The following is a 15,527-nucleotide window of genomic DNA, read 5'->3' as shown; positions in this document are numbered from 1 at the left end:
GAACTAGACTGCCTGTCACTCACAGGAACTGGCTGCTAAATAGTGCCAGCCCCACCCCTCATGATGTCAGCAGAACCTCCCCTCTGTCTCTTGCCGGCAGCAGAGTCAGAGGCCTGCATCTATCACTCAAGACAGGGCGTGAAGGGAGAAAACCCATGATTACTACTGGCGCCTGCCCTTAACAGGACTTACCACAGTAGGAGAAAGATATGTATAGCCCGTGCTGTTTACAGGGGGCTACACTTATGTAAATATATATATATTCAAGTAGAGGTATCAGTACCGTGTTAGCCGAGCTTCAATAATCAAAAAATAAATAGATGATACCGTTCTGTGGCTAACGAAATGCTTTTATTTGTGCGAGCTTTTGAGATACACTGATCTCTTCTTCCGGCGATGTTACAATGAATTAAGCAAGCAAAGGGTATACTTAAAAACAGTGCATCTTGGAATGTTATCTGTGCTGGTCCTTCCCCCGGTGTGGATGTGATTTACGGCTAGAGGTGTTAAAAGGTTCCTGAAAGCAAGTGATGTAAGAGTGTGTGTGTGTGTGTATCTGTGTAAATATAAAGGAATGGAGAGCCCACAGTGTATACAGTGCTTTACAAAAGGTGTGTGTGGAGTGGGAGTTAATATACAAGGTGTGGGTGGGTGTGGAAATGTGAGAGATTGTAGCATAACTGAAAGTGTGTGTGGATACTATGTGGTCCCTATTGGTGTATAAGGATGGAAAAACAAGGAGTGTTAGTATGTGTGAGAGACAGCTGTGTGTGCATACATATAGCACAGTATGTACAGACATGGCCTTTAGCGCTCATGGGAAGAGAGTTCACTTGTGTCAATAATGACTCATAAAATTTCGATCTCTGTTTAGGCCACCACTAAGTGTCCCGAACAGTTGCATAAATTTGTATTCATGCAACCGTCTCTCTTTTGGTGTTTTAAGATTGTAGAATCGGTGGATTGGTCAGCGCACGGGTTTTTCGAATACAGCTTTGGCAATAGCCCAGATGCAGCCTGATCGTCCGATGGCGCTCCTCCGACCGGTGTATCCCCCGTGACCGCGTCCGATAGCGGGAACCGGAAGGGGAGGGCTTACCGGATGTCAACAGGCTGGCTGGGTCCTTCAGGTAATGGGCTCCGGCAGGGAACTACGCGTTTCGCAGTGATGCTTCGTCAGGTGTTTTAAGATTACCTTTGAGTATGGCAACCCTCAGATCGTTCATCTTATGGCCAGAGTCAGAGAAATGTTCGCGACAGGACCGTCTCTTGTTCCGCGTGTGATGCTGTGGCGATGCAGGTTCATTCTCTTGTTTAGCCCCTGCCCTGTCTCACCTATGTAGTAGCAGCCCCCTGGGCATTCATGCACATGATGAGGTACACAACATTGCTGGAGGAACAGGTGAACCTTCCTCTGATTTTGTATTCCCGATTCCTGTGTGGTATTTGTATTGTGTCCGCTGTGTAGAGCATTGTGCAGGTTTTGCATCTTGGGTCCTGGCATGGTCTTGTCCCGCATTCAGTTGTACTGCTGAATACTTTACTTCTCACCATAATATTCTTGAGATTATGAGGTTGTCTGTATGATAATAAGGGTGTTTTAGGGAAGACATGTTGCAGTCTTGTATCTTCCTGGAGGATGGGTTGTAGTTCCCTGGCGATCTTGCGTAGAGCTCCTAGGTGTGGGTAATATGTGACCACCAGAGGTACCCTGTCGCTTGTCTCCTTCTGTTTGTATTCAAGGAGATCACTTCTTGGTATTCGGGTGGCTTTGTGAATTTGCTGGTCTACAATTTTGTGGTTATATCCACGGTTTATAAAATCTGATCTCAAGGCTTTAATCCGCTGGTCTTTGTCTGCTGTGTCGGAGCATATCCGGTTGTATCGTATGGCTTGACTGTAGATGGTTGCATGTTTGGTGTGTGTCGGGTGGAAGCTGTTGTCCCTCAAATAGCTGGCTCTGTCTGTAGGTTTGCGGTATACAGAAGTCTGTAGTTGGTTGTTCTTTATAGTAATGGTGGTGTGTAGGAAATGTACTTCATCCGGGGAATGGGTGAGTTGGAGGTTGATGGTCGGGTGGAAAGTATTGAAGTTGTCATAGAACTGTAGGAGGTCCTGTTCGCCAGAGGTCCAAATCAGGAGGATGTCATCGATGTAGCGAAGGTACGTAAGGGGTTTCAAGTGACAGGTGGAAAGAAAGTCACTTTCCAGTTTTGCGCAGAACAGATTGGCATACTGTGGCGCCATCCGAGTACCCATAGCGGTCCCGGTTGTCTGGAGGTATGTGACATTTCCAAATGTGAAGTAGTTATGGGTCAGAATAAATTCAATGCATTTAGTCACTGTCTCTGTGAGTGGCTCCTGCGGTCCGAGAAAGTATCCGCTGGCTGAAATCCCATCCTCGTGGGGGATGTTTGTATAAAGTGACTCTACATCCATGGTTGCTAGTAGTGTTCCTGTTGGGAGGGGGCCAATGGCATTCAGTTTGTTTAGCACAGGGGTGGGGAACGTCACGGCCCGCGAAGTCATTTGGTCCGGCCCCCGGGAAGCAAGCCTGCAAGAATGGCTTAAAAAAAAAATGTTTTTTTTTAAAACTCCCCCTTTCCTGATTGGCTGCCCGTGCTGTCACTCTGCCAAGATTTTTTTTTTGGCCCGCCTCTTCCCTCAGCACTGCCCCCCTCCCTTCTCTCCTCCAGTAATGCGGGCTCCTTAGGCTCCGCCCCTCTGTCCCTCCCTTTAGGCTCCGCCCCCCTGTCCCTCCCTTTAGGCTCTGCGGGCCTGCCAGTCTCTCAGCTGCACTGGCTCCCTATGCAGCTCCAGCAGCCCATCCACGGGCCCCAGGTAACCCACATGCCCCCTTATACCCCCTCCCAGACACCTTACCCACCCCAAGGGGGAGAGGCCTTATTTTTGTGTGTTTGCAGAGGTGGGCTTATTGTGTGTGTCACTGTGTGTTTCACTGTGTGTGTGTGTGTGTGTGTGTGTCTATCTCTGTCAGTGAGTGTGTGTGTGTGTGTGTCAATGTCACTGTGTGTGTATTTGGCACTGTCACTGTGTGTGTCTGGCACTGTCACTGTGTGTGTCTGGCACTGTCACTGTGTGTGTCTGGCACTGTCACTGTGTGTGACTGTCAGTGTGTGTCACTGTCACTGTGTGTGTGTCACTGTCACTGTGTGTGTGTGTCACTGTCTCTCTGTGTCTCTGTGTGTCTCACTGTCTCTGTGTGTCTCACTGTCTCTGTGTGTCTCACTGTCTCTCTCTCTCTCTGTGTGTCTCACTGTCACTGTCTCTGTGTGTCTCACTGTCTCTCTCTCTCTCTGTGTGTCTCACTGTCACTGTGTGTGTGTGTGTCTCACTGTCACTATCTGTGTGTGTGTGTGTCACTGTGTTTGTGTGTCACTGTCTGTGTGTGGCAGCAGCCGCCTGAGGTGATTAAGAACCTGAGTATCACCAGGGTGGCGCGGGTAAGCAGCGCTCCGGGTGGGAGAGGGTATAAGAGGAGTGGGGGTGGGGGGGAGGAGGGGGTATAAGAGGCTTGGGGGATAGAAGAACAAGTCTGTGGTGGGAGAGACACCTCACTACCGCCTCTCCTCCTCCCCACACCGGGCAGCAGTTGTGGAGGGCACCTGCTCCGATCCCCCCCGATCAGATTTCCCTCCCCCTGTGTGTGTCAGAGAGAGAGAGAGAGAGTGTGTGTGTGTGTCTGAGAGAGTTGGTCTGACACTCTGAGAGTGTGTCTGAGAGTCTTGAGAGTTGGTCTGACAGTCTGAGAGTGGGTCTGACAGTCTGAGAGTTGGTCTGACAGTCTGAGAGTGGGTCTGACAGTCTGAGAGTGGGTCTGACAGTTTGAGAATGGGTCTGACAGTCTGAGAGTGGGTTTGACAGTCTGAGAGAGAGTGGGTCTGAGAGTAAGAGAGAGTGGGTCTGAGAGTGAGTCTGAGAGAGAGTGGGTCTGAGAGTGAGAGAGGTGGGTCTGAGAGTGAGAGAGAGTGAGTCTGAGAGAGAGAGTGGGTCTGAGAGTCTGAGAGAGAGTGAGTCTGAGAGAGAGAGTGGGTCTGAGAGTCAGAGAGAGAGAGTCAGTCTGAGAGAGAGTGGGTCTGAGAGTCAGAGAGAGAGAGTCAGAGAGAGAGAGTCGGTCTGAGAGTCTGAGCGAGAGTGGGTCTGTGAGTGGGTTTGAGAGTCTGTGAGTGGGTCTGAGAGTCTGTGAGTGGGTCTGAGAGTCTGAGAGAGAGTGGGTCTGAGAGAGAGTGGGTCTGAGAGAGAGAGTGGGTCTGAGAGAGAGTGGGTCTGAGAGAGAGTGGGTCTGAGAGAGAGTGGGTCTGAGAGAAAGTGGGTCTGAGAGAAAGTGGGTCTGAGAGAGAGTGGGTCTGAGAGAGAGTGGGTCTGAGAGAGAGTGGGTCTGAGAGAGAGTGGGTCTGAGAGTCAGAGAGAGTGAGTCTGAGAGAGAGAGTGTGTCTGAGAGTCTGAGAGAGAGAGAGAGTGGGTCTGAGAGTCTGAGAGAAAGAGAGTGGGTCTGAGAGAAAGAGAGAGAGTGGGTCTGAGAGTCTGAGAGAGAGAGTGGGTCAGAGTGTCTGAGAGAGAGAGTGGGTCTGAGAGTCTGAGAGAGAGAGGGTCTGAGAGTCTGAGAGAGAGAGTGGGTCTGAGAGTCTGAGAGAGAGAGTGGGTCTGAGAGTCTGAGAGAAAGAGTGTGTCTGAGAGTCTGAGAGAAAGAGTGGGTCTGAGAGTCTGAGAGAAAGAGAGTGGGTCTGAGAGTCTGAGAGAGAGAGTGGGTCTGAGAGTCTGAGAGAGAGAGAGGGTCTGAGAGTCTGAGGGAGAGAGTGGGTCTGAGAGTCTGAGAGAGAGAGAGGGTCTGAGAGTCTGAGAGAGAGAGTGGGTCTGAGAGTCTGAGAGAGAGAGTGGGTCTGAGAGTCTGAGAGAGAGAGTGGGTCTGAGAGTCTGAGAGAGAGAGTGGGTCTGAGAGTCTGAGAGAGAGAGTGGGTCTGAGAGTCTGAGAGTCTGAGAGTCTGAGAGAAAGAGAGTGGGTCTGAGAGTCTGAGAAAAAGAGAGTGGGTCTGAGAGAAAGAAAGTGGGTCTGAGAGAAAGAGAGTGGGTCTGAGAGAGAGAGAGTGGGTCTGAGAGTCTGAGAGAAAGAGAGTGGGTCTGAGAGAAAGAGAGTGGGTCTGAGAGTCTGAGAGAAAGAGAGTGGGTCTGAGAGAAAGAGAGTGGGTCTGAGAGTCTGAGAGAAAGAGAGTGGGTCTGAGAGTCTGAGAGAAAGAGAGTGGGTCTGAGAGAGAGAGTGGGTCTGAGAGTCTGAGAGAAAGAGAGTGGGTCTGAGAGTCTGAGAGAAAGAGAGTGGGTCTGAGAGTCTGAGAGAAAGAGAGTGGGTCTGAGAGTCTGAGAGAAAGAGAGTGGGTCTGAGAGTCTGAGAGAAAGAGAGTGGGTCTGAGAGAGAGAGAGAGTGGGTCTGAGAGTCTGAGAGAAAGAGAGTAGGTCTGAGAGTCTGAGAGAAAGAGAGTGGGTCTGAGAGTCTGAGAGAAAGAGAGTGAGTCTGAGAGAGAGTGAGTGAGTCTGAGAGTCTGAGAGAGAGTGGGTCTGAGAGTCTGAGAGAGAGTGAGTGAGTCTGAGAGTCTGAGAGAGAGTGAGTCTGAGAGTCTGATTTCCCTACCCCCTGCCCGATTTCTGTGTGTGTGTGTGCGTGTGTGTGTGCGTGCAGACACCAACCCACAGTCAGTCAGTCACCCAAAGAGAAGCAGTTCCAGCCATCACCTTAGTGGTGAGTTCATTAAATGTTTGACCAAATACAGCAGGCTAATTTTTAAGTTGATAATTTTGTATGGCCCTCGAATGATTTTATAAATATCAAAATGGCCATTGGCAGAAAAAAGGTTCCCCACCCCTGGTTTAGCAGGTCGGTGGTATCCTGGATATAGCTGGGTGTGTTCCTGACAAGTGGTTTTAGCATGCCCTCCACCCAGCCAGAAATATTCTCAGTCAGTGTGCCAGATCCAGAGATAATAGGGCGCCCAGGGTCACAAAGAGGGTAACTATGTTACATATTTATTTATCCACTGGGTGGCGATGTCTGCCCATATATTCCTTCCTCATTATAAAGTACTAGCTGATATACCCGCGTTGCCCGGGATGGAATTTTCGCGCTCCCCCCCCTCTCTCCCCAATTCACCTCTCTCTCCCCCTTCCCCTCTCTCTTTCTCCCCCGTTCACCCTTGCATCTCACATCACTCTCCCCTCTGCACCTCACATCACTCTCCCCTCTGCACCTCACATCACTCTCCCCCCTGCACCTCAAATCACTCTCCCCCCCTGCACCTCACATCACTCTCCCCCCTGCACCTCACATCACTCTCCCCCCCTGCACCTCACATCACTCTCCCCCCTGCACCTCACATAACTCTCCCCCCTGCACCTCAAATCACTCTCCCCCTGCACCTCACATCACTCCCCCAACCCCTGCACCTCACATCACTCTCCCCCCTGCACCTCAAATCACTCTCCCCCCCTGCACCTCACATCACTCTCCCCCCTGCACCTCACATCACTCTCCCCCCCTGCACCTCACATCACTCTCCCCCCTGCACCTCACATAACTCTCCCCCCTGCACCTCAAATCACTCTCCCCCTGCACCTCACATCACTCCCCCAACCCCTGCACCTCACATCACTCTCCCCCCTGCACCTCACATCACTCCCCCACCACCTCACATGACTCTCCCCCCTGCACCTCGCTCACATCACTCCCCCGCCCCCTGCACCTCACATCACTCTCCCCCCTGCACCTCACATCACTCCCCCACCACCTCACATGACTCTCCCCCCTGCACCTCACTCACATCACTCTCCCCGCCATGCACCTGACATCACCCTCCCCCCTGCACCTCACTCACATCACTCTCCTCCCCCCTGCACCTCACATCACTCTCCTCCCCCCTGCACCTCACATCACTCTCCCCCCCCTGCACCTGACATCACCCTCCCCCCTGCACCTCACTCACATCACTCTACCCCCCCCCCCTGCACCTCACAGCACTCTCCCCCCTGCGCGTGAGGCGGCGGGTGGAGAGTGTGAGGTGGCGTGTGGAGGGTGTGAGGCGGCGTGGCGGGTGGAGGGTGTGAGGCTATGCGGCGGGTGGAGGGTGTGAGGCGGCGTGGCGGGTGGAGGGTGTGAGGCGGCGTGGCGGGTGGAGGGTGTGAGGCTATGCGGCGGGTGGAGGGTGTGAGGCGGCGGGTCTCCCGCTCAGGTGGGAGGCGCATGAGGCGGCGTTGCGGGTGGAGGGTGTGAGGCTATGCGGCGGCTGAAGGGTGTGAGGCGGTGGGCGCCTGGAGGGTGTGGGTGCGGGGCGGCTGGAGGTGAGGTTATGCGGCGGCTGAAGGGTGTGAGGCGGCGGGCGGCTGGAGGTGAGGCGTGGAGGGTGTGAGGCGGCGGGGCGGGTGGAGGTGAGGCGTGGAGGGTGTGAGGCGGCGGGGCGACTGGACGTGAGACTATGCAGCAGCTGGAGGGTTTGAGGCTATGCGGTGGCTGAAGGGTGTGAGGCAGCGAGGCAGGTAGAGGGTGTGAGGCAGCGAGGCAGGTAGAGGGTGTGAGGCAGGTGGAGGTGAGGCGCGGCGGGTGGAGGGTGTGAGGCGGCGGGGCAGGTAGAGGGTGTGAGGCGGGTGGAGGTGAGGCGCGGCGGGTGGAGGGTGTGAGGCGGCGGGGCAGGTAGAGGGTGTGAGGCAGGTGGAGGTGAGGCGCGGCGGGTGGAGGGTGTGAGGCGGCGGGGCAGGTGGAGGGTGTGAGGCGGGTGGAGGTGAGGCGCGGCGGGTGGAGGGTGTGAGGCGGCGGGGCAGGTAGAGGGTGTGAGGCGGGTGGAGGTGAGGCGCAGCGGGTGGAGGGTGTGAGGCGGCGGGGCAGGTGGAGGGTGTGAGGCGGGTGGAGGTGAGGCGCGGCGGGTGGAGGGTGTGAGGCGGCGGGGCAGGTGGAGGGTGTGAGGCGGGTGGAGGTGAGGCGCGGCAGGTGGAGGGTGTGAGGCGGCGGGGCGACTGGACGTGAGGCTATGCGGCGGCTGGAGGGTGTGAGGCGGTGGAGGTGAGGCGCAGCGGGTGGAGGGTGTCAGGCGGTGGGGCGTGTGGAGGGTGTGAGGCGGCTGGAGGTGAGGCGCAGCGGGTGGAGGGTGTGAGGCGGCTGTGCGGGTGGAGGGTGTGAGGCGGCTGGAGGGTGGAGGGTGTGAGGCGGCTGGAGGGTGGAGGGTGTGAGGCGGGTGGAGGTGAGGCGCGGCGGGTGGAGGGTGTGAGGCGGCGGGGCGACTGGACGTGAGGCTATGCGGCGGCTGGAGGGTGTGAGGCGGTGGAGGTGAGGCGCAGCGGGTGGAGGGTGTCAGGCGACTGTGCGGGTGGAGGGTGTGAGGCGGCTGGAGGGTGGAGGGTGTGAGGCGGCTGGAGGGTGGAGGGTGTGAGGCGGTGGAGGTGAGGCGCGGCGGGTGGAGGGTGTCAGGCGGTGGGGCGTGTGGAGGGTGTGAGGCGGCTGGAGGTGAGGCGCGGCGGGTGGAGGGCGTCAGGCGGCTGTGCGGGTGGAGGGTGTGAGGCGGCTGGAGGGTGGAGGGTGTGAGGCGGCTGGAGGGTGGAGGGTGTGAGGCAGTGGAGGTGAGGCGCGGCCGGTGGAGGGTGTGAGGCGGTGGAGGTGAGGCGCGGCGGGTGGAGGGTGTGAGGCGTGGCGGGTGGAGGGTGTGAGGCGGTGGAGGTGAGGCGCGGCGGGTGGAGGGTGTGAGGCGGTGAGGCGCGGCGGGTGGAGGGTGTGAGGCGGTGGAGGTGAGGCGCGGCGGGTGGAGGGTGTGAGGCGGTGAGGCGTGGAGGGTGTGAGGCGGTGGAGGTGAGGCGCGGCGGGTGGAGGGTGTGAGGCAGTGGAGGTGAGGCGCGGCGGGTGGAGGTTGTGAGGCGGTGGAGGTGAGGCGCGGCGGGTGGAGGGTGTGAGGCGGTGGAGGTGAGGCGCGGCGGGTGGAGGGTGTGAGGCGGTGGAGGTGAGGCGCGGCGGGTGGAGGGTGTGAGGCGGTGGAGGTGAGGCGCGGTGGGTGGAGGGTGTGAGGCGGTGGAGGTGAGGCGCGGCGGGTGGAGGGTGTGAGGCGGTGGGCCTCGGTGAGCAGGATATGTGGCTCAGGATGGATAAATTCTCTGGGTGCACGGCGTTTGGCTCTCGGTCAGAGGGGCACGCGGTGTGAGGAGGCTGTGAGGGTGAGGGCGTGTATAGCCGTGTTTCTGACGTCACCCCACCCCGCAGGCCAATCAGAGCGTGAGCCGCCGCCAACCAATCAGCAAACGCACAAACTATAAGACAGCAGGAGAGGGCTGGGTGTGTATAGGGATACCGTGTACCATTATATAGCGCGGCACGCGGGCGCTGGATGTGTATAGGGATACCGTGTACCATTATATAGCGTGGCACACGGGGCTGGATGTGTATAGGGATACCATGTACCATTATATAGCGCGGCACGCGGGCGCTGGGTGTGTATAGGGATACCCTGTATCATTATATAGCGCAGCACGTGGGCGCTGGGTGTGTATAGGGATACCGCGTATCATTATATAGCGCAGCACGCAGGGGCTGGATGTGTATAGGGATACCCTGTACCATTATATAGCGCAGAGTATGTATGTGAGCTGCTGAACTCCTGGGGCAGCTAAGGACAGGTCATAGCACCTCCTGCCCAGGAGCTGCCCGGTGGGGGGGTTAGTTGGGCATTGGGAATATAGAGCAGCGGTGCGCAAATTGGGGGGCGCGCTGGATTTGTCTGAGGGGGCACGGGCAGTTGCCGGGGGATCGCGTGAGGCCCCTGCAACTCTAAAGCTTATCTGGACTCTGCCGGCGTCACTCGTGTCCGTGACACGCGTCAAATGACACTGCGGGTCACTTGACTTGACTCCATGGCATCATTTGACACCGTGTTAGGTAAGGAGGGGGGCTCAGAACAAAGAGGAGCAGACAGGGGGGCCGTCAGCCAGTCTCTGTGTCCCCATCAGCCTGTCTCTGTTACAGTGTCCCTGTCAGCCAGTCTCTGTGTCCCCGTCAGCCTGTCTCTGTGTCCCCGTCAGCCTGTCTCTGTGTCTCCGTCAGCCAGTCTCTGTGTCCCCGTCAGCCAGTCTCTGTGTCCCCGTCAGCCTGTCTCTGTGTCTCCGTCAGCCTGTCTCTGTGTCCCCGTCAGCCTGTCTCTGTGTCCCCGTCAGCCTGTCTCTGTGTCCCTGTCAGCCTGTCTCTGTTACAGTGTCCCTGTCAGCCTGTCTCTGTGTCCCCGTCAGCCTGTCTCTGTGTCCCCGTCAGCCTGTCTCTGTGTCTCCGTCAGCCAGTCTCTGTGTCCCCGTCAGCCAGTCTCTGTGTCCCCGTCAGCCTGTCTCTGTGTCTCCGTCAGCCTGTCTCTGTGTCCCCGTCAGCCTGTCTCTGTGTCCCCGTCAGCCTGTCTCTGTGTCCCCGTCAGCCAGTCTCTGTGTCCCCGTCAGCCTGTCTCTGTGTCCCCGTCAGCCTGTCTCTGTGTCCCCGTCAGCCTGTCTCTGTGTCCCCGTCAGCCTGTCTCTGTGTCTCCGTCAGCCAGTCTCTGTGTCCCCGTCAGCCAGTCTCTGTGTCCCCGTCAGCCTGTCTCTGTGTCTCCGTCAGCCTGTCTCTGTGTCCCCGTCAGCCTGTCTCTGTGTCCCCGTCAGCCTGTCTCTGTGTCCCCGTCAGCCAGTCTCTGTGTCCCCGTCAGCCTGTCTCTGTGTCCCCGTCAGCCTGTCTCTGTGTCCCCGTCAGCCTGTCTCTGTGTCCCCGTCAGCCTGTCTCTGTGTCCCCGTCAGCCTGTCTCTGTCTCCTTCAGCCTGTCTCTGTGTCTCCGTCAGCCTGTCTCTGTGTCTCCGTCAGCCTGTCTCTGTGTCTCCGTCAGCCTGTCTCTGTGTCCCGTCAGCCTGTCTCTGTGTCTCCGTCAGCCTGTCTCTGTGTCTCCGTCAGCCTGTCTCTGTGTCCCCGTCAGCCTGTCTCTGTGTCCCCGTCAGCCTGTCTCTGTGTCTCCGTCAGCCAGTCTCTGTGTCCCCGTCAGCCAGTCTCTGTGTCCCCGTCAGCCTGTCTCTGTGTCTCCGTCAGCCTGTCTCTGTGTCCCCGTCAGCCTGTCTCTGTGTCCCCGTCAGCCTGTCTCTGTGTCCCCGTCAGCCTGTCTCTGTGTCCCCGTCAGCCTGTCTCTGTGTCCCCGTCAGCCTGTCTCTGTGTCTCCGTCAGCCTGTCTCTGTGTCTCCGTCAGCCTGTCTCTGTGTCCCCGTCAGCCTGTCTCTGTGTCCCCGTCAGCCTGTCTCTGTGTCCCCGTCAGCCTGTCTCTGTGTCCCCGTCAGCCTGTCTCTGTGTCCCCGTCAGCCTGTCTCTGTGTCCCCGTCAGCCTGTCTCTGTGTCTCCGTCAGCCTGTCTCTGTGTCCCCGTCAGCCTGTCTCTGTGTCTCCGTCAGCCTGTCTCTGTGTCCCCGTCAGACTGTCTCTGTGTCCCCGTCAGCCTGTCTCTGTGTCTCCGTCAGCCTGTCTCTGTGTCTCCGTCAGCCTGTCTCTGTGTCCCCGTCAGCCTGTCTCTGTGTCCCCGTCAGCCTGTCTCTGTGTCTCCGTCAGCCTGTCTCTGTGTCTCCGTCAGCCTGTCTCTGTGTCTCCGTCAGCCTGTCTGGCCATTCTTCTCTCTGTCCCTCCCTCGATGTGTCAGTCTTCATCTGTATTTTCCCAACGCCTCCCTCCTCCTCTGTTATTTAATGTGGTCCGGTCTGCTGCATGATAATGTGGTCCCAGCACAGAGGCAGGAGCCGGGGGTCTCACAGGAGCCGGGGGTCTCACAGGGCCCGGGGGTCTCACAGGAGCCTGGGGTCTCACAGGAGCCGGGGGTCTCACAGGGCCCGGGGGTCTCACAGGAGCCTGGGGTCTCACAGGGCCCGGGGGTCCTGCTCTCTACATAACACACACATTGCACCTGCAAAAGCTCACCCCTCCCCGGGTTTCACCTCGCCCCTCCTCCCCGGGTTTAACCTCGGCCCCTCCTCCCCGGGTTTCACCTCGGCCCCTCCTCCCCGGGTTTAACCTCGGCCCCTCCTCCCCGGGTTTCACCTCGGCCCCTCCTCCCCCGGGTTTCACCTCGGCCCCTCCTCCCCCGGGTTTCACCTTGGCCCTCTTCCCCGAGGTTTCACCTCGCCCCTCCTCCCCCGGGTTTCACCTCGGCCCCTCCTCCCCCGGGTTTCACCTCGGCCCCTCCTCCCCCGGGTTTCACCTCGGCCCCTCCTCCCCCGGGTTTCACCTCGGCCCCTCCTCCCCCGGGTTTCACCTCGGCCCCTCCTCCCCCGGGTTTCACCTCGGCCCCTCCTCCCCCGGGTTTCACCTCGGCCCCTCCTCCCCCGGGTTTCACCTCGGCCCCTCCTCCCCCGGGTTTCACCTCGGCCCTCTTCCCCGAGGTTTCACCTCGGCCCCTCCTCCCCCGGGTTTCACCTCGGCCCCTCCTCCCCCGGGTTTCACCTCGGCCCCATCTCCCCCGGGTTTCACCTCGGCCCCTCCCCCCCCGGGTTTCACCTCGGCCCCTCCCCCCCCGGGTTTCACCTCGGCCCTCTTCCCCGAGGTTTCACCTCGGCCCCTCCTCCCCCGGGTTTCACCTCGGCCCCTCCTCCCCCGGGTTTCACCTCGGCCCTCTTCCCCGAGGTTTCACCTCGGCCCTCCTCCCCCGGGTTTCACCTCGGCCCCTCCTCCCCCGGGTTTCACCTCGGCCCCTCCTCCCCCGGGTTTCACCTCGGCCCCTCCTCCCCCGGGTTTCACCTCGGCCCTCTTCCCCGAGGTTTCACCTCGGCCCCTCCTCCCCCGGGTTTCACCTCGGCCCCTCCTCCCCCGGGTTTCACCTCGGCCCCTCCTCCCCCGGGTTTCACCTCGGCCCCTCCTCCCCCGGGTTTCACCTCGGCCCCTCCTCCCCCGGGTTTCACCTCGGCCCCTCCTCCCCCGGGTTTCACCTCGGCCCCTCCTCCCCCGGGTTTCACCTCGGCCCCTTCTCCCAGGATTTCACCTCGCCCCTCCTCCCCCGGGTTTCACCTCGGCCCCCCCCTCCCCCGGGTTTCACCTCGGCCCCTTCTCCCAGGATTTCACCTCGCCCCTCCTCCCCCGGGTTTCACCTCGGCCCCCCCCTCCCCCGGGTTTCACCTCGGCCCCCCCCCTCCCCCGGGTTTCACCTCGGCCCCCCCCCTCCCCCGGGTTTCACCTCGGCCCCCCCCCTCCCCCGGGTTTCACCTCGGCCCCCCCCCTCCCCCGGGTTTCACCTCGGCCCCCCCCTCCCCCGGGTTTCACCTCGGCCCCCCCCTCCCCCGGGTTTCACCTCGGCCCCCCCCTCCCCCGGGTTTCACCTCGGCCCCCCCCCTCCCCTCCCCCGGGTTTCACCTCGGCCCCCCCCTCCCCCGGGTTTCACCTCGGCCCCCCCCCCTCCCCCGGGTTTCACCTCGGCCCCCCCCCTCCCCCGGGTTTCACCTCGGCCCCTTCTCCCCCGGGTTTCACCTCGGCCCCCCCCTCCCCCGGGTTTCACCTCGGCCCCCCCCTCCCCCGGGTTTCACCTCGGCCCCCCCCCTCCCCCGGGTTTCACCTCGGCCCCCCCCCTCCCCCGGGTTTCACCTCGGCCCCCCCCCTCCCCCGGGTTTCACCTCGGCCCCCCCCCTCCCCCGGGTTTCACCTCGGCCCCCCCCCTCCCCCGGGTTTCACCTCGGCCCCCCCCCTCCCCCGGGTTTCACCTCGGCCCCCCCCCTCCCCCGGGTTTCACCTCGGCCCCCCCCCTCCCCCGGGTTTCACCTCGGCCCCCCCCCTCCCCCGGGTTTCACCTCGGCCCCCCCCCTCCCCCGGGTTTCACCTCGGCCCCCCCTCCCCCGGGTTTCACCTCGGCCCCCCCTCCCCCGGGTTTCACCTCGGCCCTCCCTCCCCGGGTTTCACCTCGGCCCCTCCTCCCCCGGGTTTCACCTCGGCCCCTCCTCCCCCGGGTTTCACCTCGGCCCCTCCTCCCCCGGGTTTCACCACGGCCCCTCCTCCCCCGGGTTTCACCTCGCCCCTCCTCCCCCGGGTTTCACCTCGGCCCCTCCTCCCCCGGGTTTCACCTCGGCCCCTCCTCCCCCGGGTTTCACCTCGCCCCTCCTCCCCCGGGTTTAACCTCGCCCCTCCCCACTTTTTAAAGTAGTAGGCTTTTTCATTTTGCTGTGTGAACAGACTCACTGCTGTCATTCTCTTCCCAGCAGAGGTAAAAGAGAAGTTTCACAGTCTAGTGCTAGGACCTGCAAATGTGGTTATGCCTTGACATGGCTGCATACTGGTCACGCTGTGACGTTGCTGCAGGCTTATAACGCTTTGGCCAAAGGGTTTAACTAAATGACCCTTACTCATGAGAATACTAACACTGAAGTATTTAACTACATACTATTTACTATGTATTTTGTCACATTGGATATAGCATTGGGCTTCTCTGTCTTTTGTTGTATACATTTGGCCACGCTCAGTAGCTCTCCTTTTGACATACACATTAAGTGGTGGGGTTTGGGTTTGTTACCTGCAAAAGATGCTCAGAAAACACTTTTTTTTCCTAAACGTTTTATTTTATTTTTTTCATTTTTCCCTCCGACCTTCATTAAAAAAAAAAGCAACAAAAAAAACAAACGAAAAATAGCCAAAAAATTAAATAAATCTTTTTCCCCCCCGTCTTTTTCACACCAGTGTAGAAGTTCAAGTAAAAGTGTTCTCCACAAGGAAAAGGGAAGGCACCTCTCCCAGCACAGGATGCACCACTGTGGGGTGGTTACCTCTAATCCTGCAGCTCTGTAAGTGTGTGCTCCGCACTGCAGAGATACATGGATTGTATGCAGAGCAGTCACAGCCCACCACCGCCAGCACTGAGGGGGTTAATCTAGTTAGTGCAAGAATGCAGGACACAGTAAGTGGCCGGGCAAACCCCCCTAACACCCGACCTGTCCATCCTATCTCCCAAGAGAACGTACACAGCAGAGCTTTGGATTTCAATAACAAATATTCTATGTACATATACACAAGAGTACACGCCAACACGCCACTGTAATCCCGCAGAATAGCAGGTGTGTTGCAAACGTACAAAAGGGCCCCTCGTACAAAACATGATGATCCCAATGTACACTGCCGCAGAACCCAGAGAATCGCATGGAGGCTCCCACAGGGGAGGAAAGGGCATCTACAGGTGCCCACAAGAGGATGCAGGGGGGCATCTACAGGTGCCCACAAGAGGATGCAGGGGGGCATCTACAGGTGCCCACAAGAGGATGCAGGGGGGCATCTACAGGTGCCCACAAGAGGATGCAGGGGGGCATCTACAGGTGCCCACAAGAGGATGCAGGGGGGCATCTACAGGTGCCCACAAGAGGATGCAGGGGGGCATCTACAGGTGCCCACAAGAGGAAGCGGGGGGGGGGGTATCTACAGGTGCCCACAAGAGGAGGCGGGGGGTATCTGCAGGTGCCCACAAGAGGAAGCAGGGGTGTATCTACAGGTGCCCACAAGAGGAGGCGGGGGGGTATCTGCAGGTGCCCACAAGA

Source organism: Ascaphus truei, chromosome 7, assembly GCF_040206685.1.
Source record: "Ascaphus truei isolate aAscTru1 chromosome 7, aAscTru1.hap1, whole genome shotgun sequence".
Taxonomy (NCBI): domain Eukaryota; kingdom Metazoa; phylum Chordata; class Amphibia; order Anura; family Ascaphidae; genus Ascaphus; species Ascaphus truei.
The sequence above is the reverse complement of the archived record's forward strand: the minus strand, read 5'-3'. Positions refer to the sequence as shown.